Genomic DNA, 10496 nt, shown 5'->3' with positions numbered 1-10496 from the left:
AATTCTGAAGCTGACCCTCTTTGCACATTTTTGCTGGCATGCTCAGCTTTTTCTACATCAGAACGTGCTTGGCCCTCCTCACTCGCCTTGGCCTCCCCCGCTCCCCCTTTCCTTGCGTGTCGCTTGCATTCATTCATCTGGAGCAGCACCGACGATCACCCTTTTCCTCTCTTTTTCCCCATATATCCAGCGATGTCTTTTTTTTTTCTCTCCAGTACTGCCAACCTCTACCTTTCAAGTTGTCAACCTTTGTTGTGTGCAGGCATTGCAAGCATGGAGAGTCTCTCTCTCTCTCTCTCTCTCATGCCAAGCTAGCCATTTTCAATCTCCTTCTCCTGGCAGTATTCAGCCAGAGAAGTAGGGCAAGTGAGGGGGGTTGAAGATGCCTCCGGGGTATCCAACCTCAACAGAGTACGTTGAGGCGGGTGGGAGGTAGTAAGGTCAGGGATGCAAGCTGACTGTCAACTTCAACTGCTTTGGCCATGGCGACTGCAAGTGCAATTATCACCAGGAGTACGTTGAGGCGGGTGGGAGGTAGTAAGGTCAAGGATGCAAGCTGACTGCCAACTTCAACTTCTTTGGCCATGGAGACTGCAAGTGCAACTGTCACCGGACGTAGAAACCAGGCTTGCTCTCGAGCACTAGCGGGGAGACGTGCCCTGATCGACCAGTGCGCACACTTGAAAAGAGGGCGGGTGGCACTGCTGGGGAAAAATCAATTTACAAACATGCAAAATTCCTTCCCTTGATTTTGTTAAGAGGAAAGTTTAGAAAATTAGGTTATTTTTTTGAGTTTTTACATTATTTTTCTCTATTGGAGCGGCATTTCTACTTTTCCCTTGCCCGCAATCATCATTTTCCCCTTGCCCTCAACTAGGCCTCGAGCTGTGGGGGAGTCTACTATCTAAACGGCCTCGAAGCCTCGAGTCGCACACACTCCCAATCGGACTTCACTGGTTGCCTGCAAACCGAATATGAAATATGCGTGAGCCATTGAGACTCGAGAGGGGCCATCAACTCCTCTCCTCGCCCTATATAGTCCCCAGATCTCTCACTCCTCTCACCCTTTTTAGAAGTTCCCCGGCTCCATCATGAAGCCTCATAGGTGAGACATAAATTGTTGCTCCACAAAGGTCTCTCTCATGTATAATATTGGGATGTACATGTATTACTCGCGAAGCCTCCTACTACAAGCTGAAGGTTTGATGATGATGCTAATGATTATGACATTAATGATGTTGTGATGATAATGTATTAATGATGTGAGCAATGATCTGATATTGATGATGATGATCAGTTTATTGATGATGTCGATGATCGTGTTGCCGATGCTAATGTTGTCGATGCTAATGCTAATGAGCGTGAAGGTAGGTGAGCTACGAGTTTTTAGCTTGAAATTTCTAGCATGATAATAGTAGAGACCGTTCTTCTCTTTGCAACAATATATTTTTTCTAACAAGCTTAGCTTGCTGCAAGGGTGTGCATAGGCAAGACAAGTAATGGGGAATATGGACTAGGTTCCTTTTTGGCGTGAGTAAGTGAGTGTGTGCCAAATGTGCCGTACCGAATGTGCCGAAATTCATATTCCTAACATCTTCATTAATGGGGAATATGAACCTAGTACCGAATGTGCTCCTTTCTCCATCTTCAATTGAAATAAAATGATCTTGTGTTTATTCTATTATTATACTATTCATGAACTTTATTTCTACGTATCTGCTTGCAATTTGACCTTGGCTTCCATCCGGCAAGGCTATCAAAACAAAAGCTATATGGTGCATCAAATGCACTAGTTGCAACAAGTAGGCACTCTTTGGTGCTCTAGCCAGGTCCTTGCAGCCCCAACAACACATGCGGCTAGTGTGCAGAGAGGCCGGCCATACTAGTAGAGGTTTAATTTGACAATAATTAGAATTAACACTCTGATCATTTTGAAGATGTGTGGCATTTTGTAGGTGGCATTATACTAAACCTAGGCTTTCCTTGAGCAATGCACTCGAGAGTTTTCGACAAATCGATGGTTATATTTAAAGGTTTTAACACTAAACCTCTCTTAGTTTTTCGTGTTTCTCATCTTCAATTTTTTTAGAGGTGAATAAACTATATTCAAGTTGTAATATTTTAACCTTCAAATTCATAGATGTCACCATCATACTATAGCTATAGCCTCTCTCTCTCTCTCTCTCTCTCTCTCTCTCTCTCTCTATAGTGGTAGAGGTTGTCACACTTCTTTAATGAAGACAATCAATAGAAGCATCTATGCCCAGTCTATGTCGTGGAGTCCTTGGTTGCGACATTTGACCGCAAAGTAGTATCCCACCATCTCCCTCTCCCCACACCATCATGATGAAATTAACTAACGATCAAGCCATTGGCTTCCTCCCTGTTGACCACCATTAATGCAGTGCTAGCTTTCCGCCTTCCAATGCACTGTCGGTAGCTTTGGCATAAGAGGTAAGCACACTGCTTCTTCCATTCTACATCTACGCTCACTATCGTGGCTCGAAGAGCTCTTGATCAGCCACACCCAAAAATTTACAAAGACCACAAAAGGACAGAACGCATCCGCATCTACTATACTATACATGAAGCTTGATTTATCGTCGACAAAACATGACTTTTTTATCGTATCCGTCTACCTCCTATTCGAGCACATGATAAAGCTTATAATGTTGGCCTCTGCTATATCACTCCACTCATCTTCTTTTGCACTTCAATGAGTCATAGCAAGGGTCTCCATTAATGACTCTAGGGTTTGGGGTCTCTCATAGTAGTTGGAAGCATAATGAGTCATCTCCGACAACCTTGTTGCATCTTTAGGAGTTATCATTCTGCTCTTCTTCTTCTTCTTCTCTCTCACATGAGTCAACTTCGGACACTATCAAGCTTGTTCTCTCCGAAATCCATTCAATCAGTTGTAGAAAAGTCACCATTCACTCGCTCGGGGAGAGAGAGAGAGAGAGAGAGAGAGAGAGAGAGAGAGAGAGAGAGAGAGAGAGAGAGAGAGCAGGCACACATTGCAGCTCTCTCTCTCTCTCTCTCTCTCTCTCTCTCTCTCTCTCTCTCTCTCTCTCTCTCTCTCTCTCTCTCTCTCTCTCTCTCTCTCTCTCTCTCTCTCTCTCTCTCTCCCGCTTAGTCAGAAGTTTTTTGGACTCATCATAAATGGACACGTGGAGAACCGGTTGCCTGAAAAGCAGCCCGCTTCATGCCAACACCTTCTCTAGGAGATTGAGCTCTGTGTAGCTGTAACGCACTATGTGGGAGACGGGATGGGCTCACCTGGAAATCGGAATCTCCTCCCCTATAATCGGATACATAAATGCTCTATGCGAGTCCTTCGATCACCTTTGACTCAGTGTTTTGGTCATCACTCTGGCAATGAACAAACTTGGTTAGTCTATAGGTGCGCATGAGAGACTGGGGAATAGAAGTGCGCCTATAATAGTAGAAGCAGGTGAAGGTGACTATGATCCCTTCTATATTTATCCTCTCTATAATGGTCTCTTCGTGCAGTTGTGTTGGGGCATGCCCTACTTATGGCATCCCTAAGGGCGCCAAATTGGTTCTTGCATGTTCTACCTTTCAATCTCCACTCTGGCAACCCACAATTTTAGCCCGTCTAGAAGCGTACATAAAAGAGAAGGTGCACGTGCTCTTCGTGCAACCATATTGGGGCTGATGATCGATCCACAACACACACACACACACACACATATATGTGTGTGTGTGTATATATATATATATATATAGAGAGAGAGAGAGAGAGAGAGAGAGAGAGAGAGAGAGAGAGAGAGAGAGGGAGATGATTCCCTAGCAATTACTGCTTGTCGTCCTCATCGTTGTTGCAACTACTCAGGTAAGAAGCTCTCTCTCTCTCTCTCTCTCTCTTTTCTTCCACATGTTCGCCTCCCAACCCCTCAACTAGGGAGGATTCTAGGTCCTTGGATGGCTTCCTTGCTCATTTCCACGGACTTGCCAAAATTTTGCGTCCACTCCGAAGTAGTACCTCTTCTCCTTGCCTGTTTGGCTACCTCCACTCCCACATCCAGCCGTCCCTCTCCAAAGTCTCGACTCATTCCTTGTGTAGCAACCACGTGGAATAGCCTAAATATAACTTTCCATAATAGATAAAAAATAAAGATTCTCATTTGCATGCACACTCATCCTCTACATGTCCTAAAGCCAACTTAGCAAGATGTGCACTTAGCTAGAGAGAGAGAGAGAGAGAGAGAGAGAGAGAGAGAGAGAGAGAGAGAGAGAGAGCATTGTAATTCAAGGTAGCATGGGGATGCTATGTGGGGAGGTAGTAGTCCAACTAAGCTGCTATGGACATGCTCTCCAATCATACCAATAATTGCGGTAGGTGGGCGGCAAGCTAGCTGGAAGCAGCCGAGGTCTTGTTCGCTCTTACCAACGGCCACTTCGTAGCTCATTAGTAGACATTTTGCAATGACTAATCCTATTTAGTTTCTCAAGCTCACTCATGAGCACACATAGAAGCACTCACACTACAACTCTTTCATTTCTCTATTCTTGCTTTCAAATGTATCAATATATGCATGTAAGTATGTATATGTTCCTGGGTGTATACTTTGTATGTGTGTGTGTGTGTGTATAGATATGTATGTGTGTGTTTGTGTGTATATATATATATATATATATTTATATATGTGTGTGTGTGTCACAATCTCTTTGCTCCCAAACCCCCAGAACATATCTTTGAATGTCCATCTTCCTCTTATATTCTGTTTGTTCTTCTTCTTCTTTTTAATTTGTTTTTGGGAAAATGCGTATACGAAAGGATACACAGCTTTCTTCTTCTTCTCCTCTCTCTCTCTCTCTCTCTCTCTCTCTCTCTCTCTCTCTCTCTCTTCTCTTATTTCATATAGATTATGAAATAATAACACACCTTACACTAAAAATGCACAAAAGTTAACAACAATGAAACTGGAACTGCCGAGCGAGCAAGAGGAACGGAGGTCATCCGCTGTAGGGTTCAAGGCTACTGCAACTGCTCTTAGCACAAGTGCACGCCCTCGACCTATGAAATGAAAACTTTGAGGTCCACGTGGTTGTATTTCCATGCAACCATGGCTTCCTTCGCCCTTCCCTGTAATGCCAGCGCAGCCAACTTCACCATGGGGTCTCTATGCAGACCCTGCCAAAAGCAATGATTAATCACAATTTCTATTAAACAAAAAGTTTGATTGAATAGTTCCACTGTTCAATGTTCGAACCAGGCACCTCATTGGTTAGAGACAGTGAGCCCAGCCACTTGAGCATAATCGACATTTAATCAAATACATATTTAAATATTTGCTTGACCCGCCAAAAAAAGGTTTAACCGACTCAGCCAGTCAAAAATATGGAAAATAACTTGCTAGCTTTTCTGGAATTTTGTATTAATCTGTGTGTATTGTGAGGTGTGGCCTATCCTTGATTTCTTTCTGTCGCCGGAGGCTGAGGGTGTTGAAAATTTTTTCCTACAGATGGTGATCACACATAGCAACTCTTCCTAGAATTGGAGCTACTACAGGGACACAAAAGTTGTTGAACAACTACAAACATTGCAACAAAGGCCTGAAGGCCTTGGTTTTGGTGCAATCAGAAGTATGCTAGCTCTACCAACATGATCCTTTAAACCTTGATGCGTCATATCAATGAAGGCTTATGCTGCTTTTCAGAGTGTGTGATCAAATCTATTCTACATATGTGTGCTCAAGCTACCGTATGTGGGTGATAGAACCATTATTTCAATTTACTGTTTCTAACTAGATTGCTTCGTTAGCTGCGTTCGCATCGAATGAACATTGAGTAAAATATTTGACATACAAGTAGACCAAAGCACCGCCAAGTACAACATTTCTTCACCAACAATCCCTTATCAACAATCTCAATGTGAGAAACCCTCACTTTGCATTTGTCTAAAGCAACCCGGAGCACTCCAAGAGACCTCACTTCGCATCTGGTGAAAGTAGACCATATCTTTTTTTCCATACCCATAGCAGAGAGAATTTTAAGCCCATATCACCATCTTGCATAGAGCCACATGCCTTCAAGATGCATGCATAGGTGATTGCATATGGACAAAGGCCCTCGCATCCACTGAGAATAGCCAAGAGCTTTCTATCCCCGGTCCTATTGTGTGTATCCTGCAATCAGTTAACACCATTCCGAATAGTAAGCTCCTCAAGAACCTGCAGAAAACAACCCAGAGCTCCCGACGCGGCCCTTTGTCGGGCATACCGTGCAATCATAGCGTTCTAAGATACAACATCTTGCACCACATTTGGCATATATATTGACCAAGGCATTACCAAGCACGACATTTTTTTGCAACAACCCCTATTAAAGACAAATTTCAAGCCCATATCGGCATCTTGCGTACAACAAGATGCACACGTATGTGATTGCATCTGGAGAGAGGCCCCCGCTTTGTGTCTCTTGAAAACAACCGAGAGCTTTCTGACCCTGCTCTTGTTGTACGTATCCCGCAATCAGTTAACGCCATTCCGAATAGTAAGCTCCTCAATCACTTGCAAAAAATAGCATAGAGCTCCTGTTGCGGCCGTTGTTGGGCATATCCTGCAATCATAGCATTACAAAAGACAACATTCGACACCACATTTGGCATAGATATTGACCAAGACATTGCCAAGCACATCAATTTTTTGCAACAACCCCTATTAAAGGAAATTTTCAAGCCAATATTGGCATCTTGCATACAACCACATGCCTTCAAGATGCACGCGTATGTCATTGCATCTGGAGAGAGCCCCCCGCTTTGCATCCACTGAAAATAGACGAGAGCTTTTTGGCCCTGTTCTTGTTGTGCGTATCCTGCAATCAATGCACTCCAGGAAACGGCATTTGGGACAGGAAGCTCCTCGTGCAGGTTTTGTGCTTTCTGAAGTGCACCACATTTAGCATATGTATTGACAAAAGCATTTCCAAGCAGGGCAATTTCTTGCAACAGCCCTTGAACAACAATATGATAGTGAATTTTTAAGCCCACATCAACATCTTTCATAGATGCCTCAGTAGGTGATTGCATCTATGGCTACGAAGGTGATTGCATCTGCTGACCCGCATGCCTTCAAGATGCCCGTAGGTGGTTGCATCTATGGTTGCGTACTTGATTGCATCTGCCGACCCACATGACTTCTAGATTCCTGTGTAGGCATAGTTGATTGCATCTAGAGAGAGACCCTGCCTACGATTGCATCTGCTATCCCACATGCCTTCGAGATGCCTCCACAGGCATAGGTGATTGCATTTGGAGAGACCCTACCTACCACTGAGACATGAAGCTTCTCAGGCACGTTTTGCGCTTTTTGAAGTGCACCACATTTAGCATATGTATTGACCAAGGCATTTCCAAGCACGAGAACTTTTTGCAACAGACCCTGACTAACAATATCATAGCAAATTTTTAAGCCCATATCAACATCTTGCATAAAGCCACATGGTTTGAAGATGCACGTGTATGTGACTGTATCTGGACAGAGGCCCTCGCTTTGAATCCGTTAAAAACAGTCGAGAGCTTTCTGTCCCTGCTCTTGTTGTGCGTATCCCGCAATCAGTGCACTCCAAGAAACACCATTCAAGACAAGAAGCTCCTCAGGCACATTTTGTGCTTTATGAAGTGCACCACATTTAGCATACGTACTGACCAAGCACGACAATGTCTTTCAACAACCCTTAACAATATGAGAGTGAAGTTGTAAGCCCATATCAACAGCCCACAGCTTTCGGCGCGGCCCATGTCAAGTATATCTTGCAGTCATAACATTCCAAGAGACAAAATCCCGCACCACATTTGACATATATATCGACCAAGGCATTGCCAAACATGGGCAATTTTTTGCAACAACCACTATTAAAGAGAATTTTCAAGCCCATATCGGCATCTTGCGTACAGCCACATGCATTCAAGATGCACGCTTGTGTAATTGCATCTAGAGAGAGGCCCCCACTTTGCATCTGCTGAAAACACCCGAGAGCTTTCTGGCCAACTCCTATTGTGCGTATCTCACAATCAATGCACTCCAAGAGATGGCATTCAGGAGAGAGGCCCTGCCTGCAATTGCATCTACTAATCGGCATGCGTTTAAGATGCCTGCATAGGCATAGGTGATTGCATATGGAGAGACCCTGCTTGCCATCGAGACAAGAAGCTCCTCAGGCACGTTTTGTGAGGCCCTCACTTTGCATCTGCTGTTAAAAGCCAAGAGATTTTGGTCCCTGATCTTGTCGTGTGTATCCCACAATCAATGCACTCCAAGAGATGGCATTCCGGACAAGAAGCTCCTCAAGCACGTTTTGTGCTTTCTCAAGTGCACCACATTTAGCATACGTATCAACCAAGGCCTGCTCTTTGCATCCGGTGAAAACAATCGAGTACTTTTTGGCTCTGCTCTTGTTGTGCGTATCTCGCAATCAATGCACTCAAAGAGACGGCATTCGGGACATGAAGCTCCTTAGGCACGTTTTGTGCTTTCTGAAGTGCACCACATTTAGCATACATATTGACCAAGGCATTGCCAAGCGCAAAAATTTCTTACAACAGCCCTTGACTAACAATATTAGAGTGAATTTTCAAGCCCATATCAACATCTTGCGTAGAGCTGCATGCTTACATAGGTAATTGCATCTATGGCTGCATAGGTGATTTCATCCGCTGACCACATGCCTTCAAGATGACTGCGTAGGTGATTGCATCTACTAACCCGCATGCCTTCTAGATGCATGCGCAAGCATAGTTGATTGCATCTGGAGAGACCCTGCTTGCGATTGTATCTCATGACCCACATGCCTTCGAGATGCCTGCGTAGGCGTAGGTGATTGGATTTGGAGAGACCCTGCCTGCCATCAAGACAGAAAGCTCCTCAGGCAGGTTTTGTGCTTTCTGAAGTGCACCACATTTAGCATATGTATCGACCAAGGCATTGCCAAGCACGAGAATTTTTAGCAACAACCTTGAATAAAAATATCAGAGCGAATTTTTAAGCCCATATCAACATCTTGCGTAGAGCCACATGCCTTCAAGATGCACGTGTAGGTGATTTCCTGTGTGGACATAGGCCCTCACTTTGCATCCGCTAAAAACAGCCGAGAGCTTTCTGTCCCTGCTCTTGTTGTGCGTATCCGCAATCAATGCACTCCAAGAGACGACATTCGGGGCAAGAAGCTCCTCAGGCACGTTATGTGCTTTTTGAAGTGCACCGCATTCAACATACGTGTCGACCAAGGCATTGTCAAGCACGGAAATTTCTTGAAACATCCCTTGACTAACAATATGAGAGAAAAATTTTAAGCCCATATCAACAGCCCAAAGCTCCCAGTGCGGCCCATGTCGGGCATATCCTGCAGTCATAGTGTTCCAAGAGACAACATGCAGCACCACATTTGGCATACATATTGACCAAGGCATTGCGAAGCACGGATTTTTTTTTGCAACAACCCCTATTAAAGTGAATTTTCAAGCCCATATCAACATCTTGCGTACAACTACATGCCTTGCAGATGCACATGTGTGTAATTGCATATGGAGAGAGGCCCCAGCTTGGCATCCGCTGAAAACAACAGAGAGATTTCAGGCCCTGCTCTTGTTGTGCGTATCTTGCAATCAATGCACTCCAATAGACGACATTCGGGAGAGGAAGCTCCTCAGGCATGTTTTGTGCTTTTAAAGTGCACCACACTTAGCATACGTATCGACCAAGGCATTGCCGAGCACGACAATTTCTTGCAATAGCCCTTAACTAACAATATCAGAGTGCATTTTTAAGCCCATATCAACATCCTCTGCATGCCTTTAGGATGCCTGCGTAGGTGATTGCATTTGCTGACTCGCATGCCAATAGCTTTCTGGCCCTGCTCTTGTTGTGCATATCTCCCAATCAATGGACTCCAAGAGCATTTGGGTGCGTAGAGTTGCATGCATTTAGGATGCCTGCGTAGGTAATTGCATCTGCTGACCCACATGCCTTCAAAATGGGTTGTGTAGATGTTTGTGCCCTCACTTTGCATCTGCTGAAAACAGCCGAGAGAAGGCCTTGCTTTGCATACATATCGACCAAGACAGTGCCAAGCACAACACCTCTTTTCAAGCATGACACTGTTGTGAATTCTTGTGCCCATATCACATCTTGCGTAGAACCACAACCTTCAAGATGCATGCATTGGTGATTCCATCTGAAGAGAGGCCTTTGATGAGCCCTCACTTAACATACATATCAACCAAGACAGTGCCAAGCACGAGACCTCTTTTCAGGCATGACACCTCTGTTCAAGAGCCTCTGACTAACAATATAGTTGTGAATTCTTGTGCCCATATCACATATTGCGTAGAACCACAGTCTTCAAGATGCATGCATAGGTGATTCCATGTGGAAAGAGGCCCTCGCTGAGCCCTCTCTTCACATACATATCGACAAAGACATGGCAAGCATGACAGCTTTTTTCAGCAGCCTCAAGCACGGGTTGGGCTGCTT

Source organism: Adiantum capillus-veneris, chromosome 17 (genome assembly GCF_014529385.1).
Source record: "Adiantum capillus-veneris isolate H3 chromosome 17, ASM1452938v2, whole genome shotgun sequence".
Classification (NCBI taxonomy): domain Eukaryota; kingdom Viridiplantae; phylum Streptophyta; class Polypodiopsida; order Polypodiales; family Pteridaceae; genus Adiantum; species Adiantum capillus-veneris.
This window is presented reverse-complemented; position numbering follows the sequence as displayed.